Below are 14,596 nucleotides of genomic sequence, written 5' to 3' on the forward strand. Positions count from 1 at the left end.
AGCTCTGAAGCTCCGTCCTGTAGGAAGGGCAGTTGCCACTGGATTAAGGTCCTTAGATGGAACTAGGTAATAGCAATCTAAGAGAAAGGTGCAGTGCCCCATACCATCAATCAGAAATGACTCTGATTCACACTGACTGTGTTAATCTGATTCCTGAAGTGAAAGCTGATTGGTTGCCGTGGTTTACTACACTCTGGGCATCCCGATTGCTCATCACACTAGTATTTTTAATAATCTTCCTTAATGTTCTTTTTCCTGCTAGGCTTTATGACTCATTCTGCTGCTTTGTAGTATTTGCCAGGTCTTTTTTTCTACGCACAGAGAACGGCGTCCAATAGTAAAAGCCACTTCTCATTTGGATGATGGCAGGAAGAGGCGATCGCTATTTTAAGGCTTTCCCTCTTAAAGATAGTACGCTGTCTTCTGTGCATAGGCCAGACAGGCTGATCCGTTGAATGTACTGAGAAATTCTTATAGAACAGCACACTCACTTCCCTCCCCCGGTTGTCCAGCTGAGAGCTGCCTTGAGGATGATTAATGTCCTGCGACCTCCCACTCCATCCCCAGGCTTGCTTTCCTGCCAGCCAGGCACACAACAAGCCATCGCTGTGACATCACCGCCAGCAGCTCCGTGACATCACAAAGAGCTAATATCGGCCTTGATGAATGTTGCAGCGTGTTCATCTGTGCCTACATCTCACTTGTTATTCTAAGACATACTGTGTAATACTGATAGTGAAAGCAGCATTACATACATAACGCAGGAGGGAATAAAATGGAACAGGAAGTCTATATTGACAAATAGGGGCATTTCTCGGCACAAGCCTGCTCTTCAGCATCAGGGCCAAATAGACATTTATTTATGGATTTTCCCAGCGCTTTGTGGAAAACAGAAAATATTAATGTGAACTGTTATGCCTGAATAATGGCTTTGTTGCTTGAGAGTGGTAGAGCATTTGTTTCATATGATTTGAGTGCTTTGTCGATGGTGACCAAATAGAAATTACATTTCCCTGATCTGTTTTGATTTTGGGCAAACGTGGAATGCAGCTAAAGCACACATCTAACTTTTTTGAGGATGATAGAAGAAAAGGCACCGTTTAAAGGGAATCTGAAGTGAAAATAAACTTACAATATAATGATTTCTATGTGTAGTACAGCTAAGAAATAAACCATTAGCAGCAGAGATATCAGTCTAATATTGTTTCCAAGTAGATGGCACCTTAAGCGTTTATTGGACCTGCAGCTGTGTGATACTCCATTTGTTTAATGCCTGATGAAACGGGATTGTGCCCGTGAAACACTTTGCGGTTTTGTTCGTGGAGTATGTGAATAAATTGTCTTTATTTCAAGCGACAGCATCAAGTCTATTTTTGAGTGGCCGGTCCACCACCGCCACCCGAATATTTTAAACATTTTAGCATATTTTATCCTTTTGGGGCCTCTGTACATCTACTTGTCAAGATATCCACCCTTGGTGGAAGGGTGATAAACCCTCTTTTCCTTCTTCAGAGAGCGACATCTTATTCCTGAGTGGGGACAGGTCTAATCCCCACCTGCCTATACAGTGGTTGCCTAAGCGGTAACCCATGTTTGTGAGTATAATACTTACTTGACATTATTCCTCCTTGTTCCAATACATACTACACTATACCGGGGTCTCGGTTCTTCTGTTTTCATTTTGTTTCCAGTACAGGAAGAGTTAAGAAACTCCAGTTGTTATATATGTTAAAGACTTATCTGAGCTCCATGACTTTTAAAGTCGCAGAAAGCTCTGTCTTATCAAGGTTATTATAAGTGTCTGTCACTGTATTTTATTTTTTCTGCTGAGTAAAGTTCACAAGTTCACTAGCCTGCTCTGTGAAATCATTTAGAATGCTGAGTATAGTGTGTAAACTGCAAATATTAGAGAATGATGCACTGTTATAAAAGAAAACTATATAACTGAAAATAAAAATATAAGACTATTTTCTTTGCTACTAATGTTCTATTAATTATCCGTACTACACATACAATTCATTACATCATATTTTTTTTTCACTTAAGTGTCACTTTAAAGCAAATGTGAAACCATCTAAAAGAAAGCTAAAGCAACCTAAAAAAAGAAACTTGCCTACGGATAGAAAAGGCTCTGGATACATAGAGCCTTGCCGGTCCTCTCTCAACGGTCTTGGGCCACCCCTGTCCCCTGGTGAAATTCTCTGCCTTTGCAGGGACTCCCGAATGTGTATTCAACCAGTTGGTCGAATAACTTTAAACGGGTGGACAGCGGTGGACCGAGGGCACGTAGAGAGGACTGGGGAGGCTTTGTGGGATCCAGAGCGTTTCCTCAACATAGTTAAGTATCAAATTATTTTTTAGGTTTTATTAATTATAAATTAGTCATTTTTAATATAAATGGCTGAGGCAGTTTAACCATTTAACGGCATTCTGACTTATTAAAACGGCAACAGGACGTTTTAATAAGTCGCACGTTCCCTCCGCACGTGTGCAGCCCGTTACCGCCGCCGTTTCCATCGGGATTCCCTGTTCAGCGATTGGGGAAGAGGACCGAGCGCTCCTCTACCCAATTGCAATGCCTGGAATGAATTAACGTGACTGCGAACAGCGGCCACGTCCATTCACAAAAACAGGAAACAGTCACAGTTAGTAAAATGTAATTTAAAAAAATTCTTAGCAAAATGTACTACCCACAGAAAGCCTAATTGGTGGCGAAAAAAACCAGGCAAAGATCATTTTGTTGTGATAAGTAGTAATAAAGTTATCAGAGAATAAAAGGGAGGAACACTGACAGGTGAAAATTGCTCTGGTCCGTTAGGGTAAATACCCTTGGGGATGAACTATTTATTTCTGGCAATTCTATGCACTTAAATGTAACAATTATATTGCTTCTCCACACGGTCCCCCTGGATAATGGTTTGCTGTGTTACTCTGGGTTGTGGAACTTTCCTGAATTTAACTTAATAAAATGGCTTTTTTCTTACAATATTCATTTATACATTAGTCAGTCAGTGACTACTGTAAAATCTTTCCTTACCCTCATTTGCATTCTTACATTTGTCACAGGTGGTGACCTGTTGGCAGGTACATCATTGCAGAATGTTCGTTTGTTGTGTGTTCCAAAGTGAGTAGAAACAACTGATCTCCCAGAGTGCACTGGGAGGTTTTGTGACATCATAACCTAGGCTAAACATTGTTAGGAGAAATGGATATCTAAGTGCATGCCTGCTGATAAATATCATTTTTACACACTTTGGAGGACCAGGGCCCATATGCAATTCATTTTTTCACCTGACTTTTCTCTTAGGTGATATTTTCACAACTTGTAAATACAATGCATTTTAAACCACCAGCAAGCAAGAAAATAATTTTGATAGCAGTTTTTCAACTACTTTTTGGTACTTTTTCAATTGGAAAATACTGAAAAGTTATTTTAAATACAAGATGAAAAATTATCTCCTAGGAGATAACTGAGGAGAAAAAAAATAATTGCATATGGGCCCAGGTGTTGTTTCTACTCACTTCGGAACACACAACAAACAAACATTCTCCAGTGATGCACCTGCCAACAGGTCACCACCTGTGATTACTTTAAGTATGTAAATCAGGGAGAGGAAAGATTTTACAATGGACAAACATTTACTAAATTTTATAAATGTAAAAGTTTGGATGTTTGTTACTCAATCATGAAACTATGGTTGAACGGATTTGAATGAAACTTGGCGCACACATAGCACATTAACGTATAGGATACTTTTCACCCCCATAACCAAAAAATGGGTGGAGACAAATACAAATTTCACTGGGAAAATGCAGCCATTACACTGTTAATGGTAGGGTGTTCTCAAACTTTGCACAGTTAGTCACTGGGTGACTGGGATTAATATTCAGAAAAGTGGGTGAAGCTTATGAAAGCCAATCAAAATTCACCTATTGATTTTCAAGGGGAATATTTAATTGCTGCCATCCTTGCACTGTGAATTGCACAAGCCTCAAACCTGGTACAATTGGTCATTGGGTGATTGGGGTTCAAATTCAGAAAAGGGGGTGGAGCCACAAACAGCCAATCAGATTTGTTTCATTTTTTAATGCAAATTATTGATGCCAAAGACCGCAAAGCTCACAAACTAGGTCATTGAGTAATTGTGTGTTAGGGTTAAAAAAAAAGTGGGTGCAGCCAACACCAGCCAAATACATATCCGGGCAACGCCGGGCCATCAGCTAGTATTATATAAATGAATAATGTTGTAACATTGTACAAACATTTTTAAGGTATAGCTAGAAGCCAGCAATCTAGCAGAATACAGTATAACCATTCAGATCCATTGCCTTGCAGTACATAGTTACATAGTTATTTTGGTTGAAAAAAGACATACGTCCATCGAGTTCAACCAGTATAAAGTACAACACCAGCCTGCTCCCTCACATATCCCTGTTGATCCAGAGGAAGGCGAAAAAACGTACATAGTACGTTTTACTATACTATTGGATAGCTGGAAAACCTCAGCATTAAATAATTGCAGTATTTGTATAGCGCCTTTCTCCTGTCAGACTCAAAGCGCTTGCGAGGCAGCCACTAGAGCACGCTCAGTAGGCAGTAGCAGTGTTAAGGAGAGTTGCCCAAGAAACTCCTTACTGAAATAGGTGCTGGCTTACTGAACAGGCAGAGCCGAGATTTGAACCCAGGTCTCCTGTGTCAGAGGCAGAGCCCTTAACCATTACACTGTCCAGCCAAAGCTGGACAGACACTGTTCTGCAAATATGGCTGCCCCCCTCTGTGTGGGGATTACTCGAGATCTAAAATTTCAGTATGCAATTGATCTTACTGCTCAATAAACACCCTTGAAACTAAAGTTGGAGATACACACACACCATGTGTACCATTTCATAGAGGTTCCAATTCTAAATACCTGTTTAGTTTTATCTCTGGAAACCTACCTGGATCAATAAACTCGTTTTTCCACTTTGCAAAAAAGTGGTAAGCTGTGTTACGGGTACACTTGGCTCCCATAGCAACACCTATCTTCATAAAAAAGAAGTTCTCATTGTGCCAAAAATAAGCACTAATGCATAATCTGAACACTTCATCAGAAAATCAGTTTACTCTGAAGAATAACTACTAGAGGTAGAAAGAAAGTGACAGGGCTTTTAAGCAGTAACATAGGAACCACCATGACAGCCATAGCGATGGCTAGGTGTTCATCATTCCTGTCATATTCAGTTCCTTTTCACTCTGAGCTCATCTGTCCAGGCCTGACAGTGGCAGCAAGAAATTAAGAACCACTCCTTTAGTCCAGTGCATCTCCATGGTAATCGCTGTGGGTATCTAGTGTCTCACAGCCAATACTGAATTGCAACTGGAGGGATGGCTGCGGAGTTCCTCTGAACAAACCCAGCTTCTGTATATCGCTATGTACATTGTGAGGTGAGCTAAGTTGTCACTATAGAGTTAGGAGGAGACCAGGAGTGGTACAGATCACAGTATGAGGGGGAGGCACACTTGGAGTATGAACCAAAAGTGTCAGGAAGCACAAGATGGGGGAGACATTAGAGTGTTGCTGTGGAGCCCGATTATTTCTAATTACGGTAAACTCTCACTCTGTGCAAGCTGACACCAATAGTATATTAAACACAATGCTCCTCCCTGGGTCTAAGACCCTGTATTTAGCAATTTGGTAGACAGAAAAATGGGAAGAGAGAAGTTATGAAAAATACAAAATTACTTTATTAATCACCAATCTTATAAAGTGTTATAAAATGACCAGAACACAAACACATGTGGGCATGCTTATTTCTAAGGGCCATTAATATGGTCCTAACCGCCAAGAGAATGAAATAACGATCATATTATGATGGAAATTGGCCAGTTCAATAATGAGGGATCCCCTGTTAGTTACAGTAATACTTTTCCACAATTGTTGAACCAATTGGATATACTTGGTATCTTTGTAAAGAAATTGTATAATTCCAGAGTATGCAGGACCATCCACCCAACATACTGTTTACGTGGTCTTTATATAGTGAAAGAGCACTTTATACAGAACGATTAAACCATGGACATAGTGATTTAGGTGTCCCCCAGGATACAATCTGTATGCAGATTTATCCAGGTAGCCCTGTGTACAATAAGTTGTAGATTGACAGAAATCCAGTCTTCCCAGTATAACACAGATCTGAAAACCACGTTGTGGATGTTCAATCTTTCTAATAAAGCAAGGCAAGCACAAAGTTTATGGTCCACATATGTACTGCATTTGAGGATGGAGTATAGTTCAATAATAGTCCGCCAGGATAAATTCCTTATGCAGAGTCATCTCCAAAAAGAAAATGCAGTGCACAGATCCATAGGTAAACAGTATGTTTGGTGGATGGTCCTGCATACTCTGGAATGATCCAATTTCTTTTCTTTTGGCAGTTCGGACCATATTAATGGCCCTTAGAAATGTGCATTCCCACATGTGTTTGTGTTCTGGACATTTTATAAGATTGGTAATTAATAAAGCAATTTTGTATTTTTTATGATGACCTCTCTCTTCTCACTCTGTACAGATGCTTTGTAAAATCATATGATACAAGGTCACAGCAGTTGAAATGGTGTATGCAAGCATTCTGATGGGATTCTTCAGAACACCTGCATTTTTCCAATCACAATGACACGCACACAGTAATGTAAATCGCTTACGAACTTTACACAAATGCATGTGCATTCAGGCCCAGATTTACATCACAGGAGCCTGTAGGCACAGATGTCCTGGCACCCTAGACTTCACCCTACATGGACCTATAAACCCCACCATACTGCACCGCAAGTGTGCTGGCTGTCCCAGCTGTCACTACACTTGCACATTAATAAGCACTACAGGTGCCCCTTAGTATTAGCTATAGAGAGCTATCCTCAGTATTAAGTAGCTAGAGGTGCTCCAAAGTATTAGGTAACTAGAGGTTCCCCTGACTGAAGGAAGATCTGGTCAATGGAATGCCGAAACCGGGCTGAGTAACCTCTCATTTACATACCGCTCGGGGCTCTACATAGGGAAGCTGGGAGGGAATCACTAGGAAATAGGAGTAAGCCACCTTTCCGCACGTGCCTACAGTGCCTTATGGTAAATCCGGCCCTGTGTGCACTGGTTCTACACTTTTTGAGTGTTTGTGTTTCAGAAAAGTCGTAACAAATGCATTCAAAACGTGGCTATGTGATTTTGTGATTCCTGTTTTAATGTTATTTCTGTAGCCAATTAAAAAAAAAATCCCAAATGTAACAGCAAGTTTCAAGTGAACCCGAGGCATGAGGAATATAGAGGGTGCCATATTTATTTATTTTTTTAAACAATACTAGTTTTCTGGCAGCTCTGCTGATCTGTTTGGCTGCAGTAGTGTCTGACTAACACTAGAAACAAGCATGTAGATGATCTTGTCAGATCTGACAGTAATGTCAGAAACACCTGATCTGCTGCATGCTTGTTCAGGGTCTGTGGCTAAAGAATTATGCTGGTATTACAGGTTACGTTTTTTTGCAAAGAATCGTTCTGATAGATGCCGTCGATGATAAAATTCTGACATATCCGATGTTCCGCTCGATTCTTTTTCGCTCGATTTCTCATACAGTAGAAGTGAGTGGAAAAAAAATAAGAAAAACGAGTGCAAGATAAGAGAATCGAGCAGAAAATCGAATGGCTAATAGATCGCGTGCCGAATCGAACGCAAAAAACGTAAAGTGTAATCCCACCATTGGAGGCAGAGGATCAGCAGGACAGCCAGACAACTGGTAGTGCTTAAAAGGAAATAAATATGGCAGCCTCCATATACCTCTCTCCATGGGCTCACTTTAAAGATTCTATAATAAAAAAAAAAGCTTAAAGGATACCCGAACTGACATGTGACATGATGAGATAGACGTGTATGTACAGTGCCTAGCACATAAAAAACTATGCTGTGTTCCTTTTTTTCTTTCTCTGCCTGAAAGAGTTAAATATCCGTTACGTAGGTGGCTGACTCAGTCCTAACTCACAGGAAGTGACTACAGTGTGACCCTCACCTTATAAGAAATTCCCCTTTTTACCTCTTTCCTGCTCTCAGAAGCCATTTTCTGCTAGGAAAGTGTTTTATAGTTGGAATTTCTTATCAGTAAGGGTCACACTGTAGTCACTTCCTGTCCAGAGTCAGGACTGAGTCAGCCACTTACATATCTGATATTTAACTCTTTCAGGCAGAGAAAGAAAAAAAGGAACACAACATGGTTATTTGTGTGCTAGGCACTGTACATACACATGTCTATCTCATCATGTCACGTCAGTTCGGGTATCCTTTAACAGTTGAAATTAACAAAAAAATTGCAATGGCATCACAGCACATTTGCGTTTCACATTGGAAGCAGGCTCTTAGTTGGCCCAACAAGGCAACATAAAAGGAAAAGTGAGTGCAAATTGTACATATGATTGAATGCTGCTGATCTTCCCCTGCTGCCCTAGGCAATGGCCCATTAGTAACTTATGACAATTATACCACTGATGCGCAATAATGAGTGCAGCAAGGCATCATAAAACTATGGCATGTTTAACTAATCCATCAAGCTAGGAAACCTGTGCTGCCTGAGTGTACAATTTTCAGGAAATCGCTTTTTTTGAACTGAAAATATATTTCCAGCCAGCTTGTCACATCCTCGGCGGTCTGTGTCTATTTCCATAGATTTAAACTGTGTACAGGAACCATGTGTGACTGCATTGTGTGCACCAAGCCTTTTTACGCAGAGCACATCCCTTTTTCTGCTGCTTTGACTACAATTGGCACCAACCAGCAGCATAAGTTAATTAGCAGCTAATTATTAATCAGGGTCTTGCTAACTGGAAGCAGTGATTAATCCAGTGGGCAAGCGACTAAGCAAAGAAAATGACACCGGCTACTCTCCAGGGACGAGACCTATTGGTCAAATCACATACAGTACTGGAGGAACTCAGCAGTCCGTAGCCAACTGCATCCTGGGCTTCTCCCATCCGTTACAGTCAGACACCATATGACACAGTATAGAATGTGCTTTGCTAATTAACTCATTTGCAGCGTCTCCAATTTCCTGTATTGCAGCCAAACAATTGCCAGGCTCAGTATGGATATAGGAGCAAGAAATATCATTCATGAGGCTCTACATCCCCACATTATGACGTTGCCATCATACCTTAATACCCCCATGAAATTTTAAATATGGCTCTAGCTGCTGAGGATTCCCCCCCCATGCCTAGTTTAAAGGATAATTGTGCTCTTGCATGTAAATAGAGTTACTTGTTTACCTCCAAAGAGCATCAAGAAAATTTGATGATATCCCCTAGAATGTCTGGATACAGAGATTGCTACTTGAGGCACACTTGAGGCTTTTCAACCTGTGGTACGTGTACCACTGGTGGTACTTTGCTGTTGGCCAGGTGGTACACATTAGGTTTGCCTGCCACTTTATTGTCCGCCTGCCACTTGTCCTGGTCCCATCCTGCCTCCACAAAGTTTAGCTCCCCCTCGCTTGTTCCCGGCTGTGCTGTCTTGCGGCATACCTCAGATCCGCAGTAAAAAGACAACCAGGCGAACAATTCACAGTGAGTGACAGCGTGTATACAGGAAGTGACATTATTACGCTGTACATAGTATATAGTCTAGTCACTAGTCACTAACTGTCCCTCAAAGGAGCGCACAATCTAATCCCTACCAGAGTCCCATGTCTGTATCGTGTAGTGTATGTATTGTAGCCTAGGGATGTATTGACATCACTGCTCCTTTCCTGTATTTGAAGTATACGCGCCGTTACTGTGCACCGTTCGCCTGGCTGTCTCTTCACTGCAGCCCGGTTACAGCTTATCTGAGATCTGAAGTATGCCGCAGAGCAGCACAGCGAAGAACAAACTTTGTGGTGAGTCACTGTCCAGCTCTCTAGTGGCGGGTGGAGGCTACCTATATTGAACATGAGGGAGGAACTGGAAAGGCTACCTATATTGGTAATCTACCTACAGATTGCCAATAATGGCAATCTGTAGGCTAGCAATCTAATTTTAATCCTTTACCCCAACAGTGCCTGCTTCTACTCCCCTCCCATGTGCCCCCCTTTTCTCAAAGTGTTCCTGTAAGAAAGAAGTGCTCCTGGGGGTACTTACCTTGAGAGGGGGAAGCCTCTGAATCCTAAAGAGGCTTCCCCTTCCTCTTCAGTAGAGGGTATCCAGCGCTGGGACCCCCCAAAGATCTCCTTGTTGACGTGAGCGCATGTGCAGTAGCAGCTCTGGCTGAAACAGCCGAGCCTGATCTGGGCTATACTGTGCAGGCACACTGGTGGTAGTGCACGTCTATGCAGGCACACTGACAGTACTTGAACATTTTCAGGTGAGAAAAGTGGTACAATTAGAAAAAAGGTTGAAAAGTTCTGCTCTAGATGATACTCGGCTGAGGCGGGTGTTCAGAACTGTTTCAGCTTAGAAGATGTCATCATTTAGCTCATGTTGGTAGAGAAGATCATAGCATAGAAGAGACACAACATACCAGCCAGTGAGGGTTTTAGGGTTAAAATAAAATAATACACCTTTATTGTCCAGCCAAACAATATCCATAAGAAAACAATATCCCACGGGGATGCGGCAGTTTAGCACTAGCTGTAGTGCTTTACATAAATAGAAGTTAAAAACGCGGATTTAGACTCGCTTCAGAGTCTCTTTAAATAGTGGTTGCCGGGACCGTGTAATCAAAATTTTTCATTTACAAAATAAGTTTTGTAACAAATATCGATTAGAAATTTGTTTTCACTATCGTTTAACTTTTTTTTAGCATTTTAAAATTCATTTTTGGGAATTTTTAGGAATACAATGCGTAAATTATCATTTTGAAGCTTTTTAGCTTACATATATATCACTTTTTGAATTAACCTGGTTTTGGGAATTTCAATGCGTAAATTATAGTTTTCACATGTCACTAATCTAATATATTATTTTTTATAGTAACGTTATTTTATGATTTTTTTAATGCGTACACTATTGTTCAGCTTTTTATGCTATTAGAAATATATAGCTTTTTATATTCATGTTATTTGCGGAGAAGTAGGTGGATTTATAGGGTTAGGCACCAAAAGGGGGGTCTAATGCTGTAAATACACGAGTCAACCCGGCGGCTCGATTAGCCGCCGGATCAACTCCCGCCGTGTCCCCGCGTGCGCCCGGATCGAGTCCTGCTCGTCACCACGGGTGCTCCTTATCAGCCGCTCGTTTTCTCTCCATTGTCCGCCCGTGGGAATCGAGCGCAGAATCGATCCGGGGAGGTATCGGACACGTCGGAAATTATCATTCGAGCCATCAGCGGCTCGATTGATAAGGACTAAACGACTCGTGTATTCCCAGCATTAGGGTCAGACACCACTAGGGGAGTCTTAGGGTTAGGCACCACCGGGGGGGGGGGGGGGGGGTTCTTATGGTTAGGCACCACCAGGGGAGTCTTAGGTGTAGGTACCACCGGGGGGAGGGTTAGGGTTAGGTACAGGGAGGGTTCTGTGTGAGTGTAGGGTTAGGTTTAGTTGTAGTAAAATGTCAGTAATATTTACTAATTTTTTACTATAGTTATTATGAATGTACTTATATTTTTTTTTTCATTTTTATAAACAATATTTTTAGATTTTATTACGTGGAAAAATGATAAAAAAAAAGAAGGTTATAGACAATATTATACAATTACATTTATACATATACTGTATTATCGTTTTCAGTGTCATAAACGATATTTTCAGATTTATTTATTACAAGATGAAACAATAAAAGAAGTTATGGACAATATTATACAACTATTATGATTAAACATATAATATCGTTTTTAGTGTTATAAATTATATTTTCAGATTTTTTTTTAATTACAAGTAGAAATGATAAAATATGATTATAGACAATATCATTACATTTTGGCTACACCACACACCCTTTTTTCCAGGCGCCCTTTTTTTTGTATGCACATACGATACACAGCCTTCCGCTTCTGTAACAACCCTACCACAGGTTTTCTTCGGGGGTCACTGCATACCCCCTCTCTTTTCCTATTCACCAGCCTCAATGGCTTCTGAGTGACCAGAGATGGCCACACAAGAAACTGAACACTCTGCTTGTGTGCCAACCCCCACCCAGGGTTATCTCGATGGTCCCCACTCTGAGTCGACACTGCCACGAGTCTAACGGCTCTGTCTACCACTCAGTCACCTGCATCGCCTGTACTAGAGTCCCACTCACTCCAGCATTTTGGTAGCTTCTCTGCAACATCTGACTGTGCAGCCTCTCTCTGCTGCACAGCTCTTCAACAGCTGCCTTGCTCCACACACACAGCCCACTGCATACTGAGAGCTGCAACCTCTTATGCAAACTGCAGGTAAACCTATTAACTCGCCCTCTGCTGGACTCAGGCCTGGACTTGGAGGAAAGACGTGTAAGGCCCACCCTTCTCCCCATACACACCAATCCTGGATTCCAAAACACTGTCCTGGACCTTTTCCTCCAAATCCATTGCAGAACTCAGCAGATGTTTGCTGTGAACCTTACAGCACCTTTCTGCCATTAATCAAGTATATTTATGGATGCAAGTTTCTGAAAACAGCCAGTTTATTATGTCAAACTTGATGTTATAGATTTAAATGCAAATTCGCAAACGTATGTACAGGGCAGCTAAATCAAGCTGGAGCCATGTGGTTCAGCCATCTGTGTGAATTAGGCCTTAATGATGGCATTTATTTGACGTGCTTTATAAAGCCCTGCAGAAAAATTAGTCATCATTATATAAATGTGTAAGTAATAATAAAATCAACCTAATACCTAGATCGGAGGTGAAATCTGATCTAAACCACTGTTAAACATTGGTTTTGCTAGATATATTATACAGCCATAATTCATATAAGCCATCACAAGGAAAAACAGAATTTTGGGATTCATTAATTGATATAAAGCATATAAATTCAGCTAATGGGTGAGGCTGGGGAGGACCTAGCTGTCATAGTGCAAAGTCTCAAACATAACAGACATAACCATAAACTCATGGAATTCATATTTGATATTCTTCTGATGTAGCACACCATATAAAATAAATGGCTTACAGCTGGGAACATCAGACTTGGAGAAGGACTTGGGAATACTGGTTGACAACAAGTTACATAACCGTTTACAATGCCAAGCAGTGGCAGCTAAAGCCAATTAAATTCAGGGATACCTAAAACTGGAAATAAATATCTCGAGATGCTAGTATACTACTCCCCTTAATCATTTGTGTCCCATGACAAACACTGGAGGCCAAATACTGGAGGCTAGGTAGCAGGTACCTTTCGTGACCACCTACACACCCGGTCTCTAGTGTTTGGCCTCTAGTGTTTGTCATGGAACACAGGCAATGGGGAGAAGAGACAGGTTGGAGCTGCTGGGGGGCATTGGAGTGAAGGCATGTGCGGGCAGACAGGTGAGCACAAGCTTCCCTGCCAACACTCTGTGCGTTGGTTGTCCCAAAATCGAATGCCGCTACTGATGTGCTTCTGACCTGCCAACGATCTAGCGATAACTTCCGTCCGGTGGTTGTTCTTTATAAGGGCCAAAACAGCTTACAGTGAGGTACATGCATCATCATCAGCATACAACAATATTTTTTGTTCAAGCCTACCAATTCTAAGCCCCATGATCTGTGTGGACCACCTGATTAAAATCGCTGCTGGCTCTAATACAAAGCACAAAGAGCAGAGGGCGTTAGGGGAGGGAATGTGGGCAGATGTGTTGTTGTGTACCCCTTCGTAACGCCACAGCAGAGGATAATATATGATAATATATGATTGGGTTGAATCCAAGCTATAGGGCTTTGGTACAATAACCTCACCATCTTGAAAAGCCAAGGACCTAATCAAAATATATGCAGGACCTCCCACAAATAACTCCATTCCACAGCATCAAAGGCTTTCTCAGCATCAAGAGATAGTATAATCCTAGACCCTGCATTATCACGAAGGACCATGATATTACAGCCGTGCTCCTGTACAAGAACGGGCACTCCTGCACTGCGCCTGCCTAGTAGCACAGTCCTGCTCGGGCTTTGGCAGAAAAAGCCAAACCCCATTGTGTCCATGGTACTGTGCATGTGCAAGCCGTCGTCAAGAGCTTGTCAATGGTTTTCCAGAGGACACAGCGCTGGAACAGGCTGGTGGAGGAGGACGGGGGAAAACCGAGAGGCTTCCCTCTTGAAGTTAGTACCCATTTGGACACTTTTTTTCTTTACAGGTACACTTTAAGGTCTTTGCCAGCCTTCAGAACTCGATTAATAACAGCTTCCAGCCATGATTGCAGTGGTTTATTTGTCTCTATAGCAAGCTTAATAACTTCACAGAGGCAGGGGGCTAGTCTCTGCTTATAAAGGGCATACAATTCATTGGGAAACCCGTCTAAACATGGGGACTTCACAGACTGTAATGCAGAAATTGCATAATTAATCTCCTCCACCAATATGTCTTCCTCCAGCTCTAATACTGCATACTTGCTGTATGTCACAGATGGAGGAGTGGGGGGCTGACTACAACTGATCCCTCCACTTTGTACCTATTGTAATCCCCTATTAGTTAGTTTGGCTACCC

This window comes from Hyperolius riggenbachi, chromosome 12 (assembly GCF_040937935.1).
Source record: "Hyperolius riggenbachi isolate aHypRig1 chromosome 12, aHypRig1.pri, whole genome shotgun sequence".
NCBI lineage: Eukaryota > Metazoa > Chordata > Amphibia > Anura > Hyperoliidae > Hyperolius > Hyperolius riggenbachi.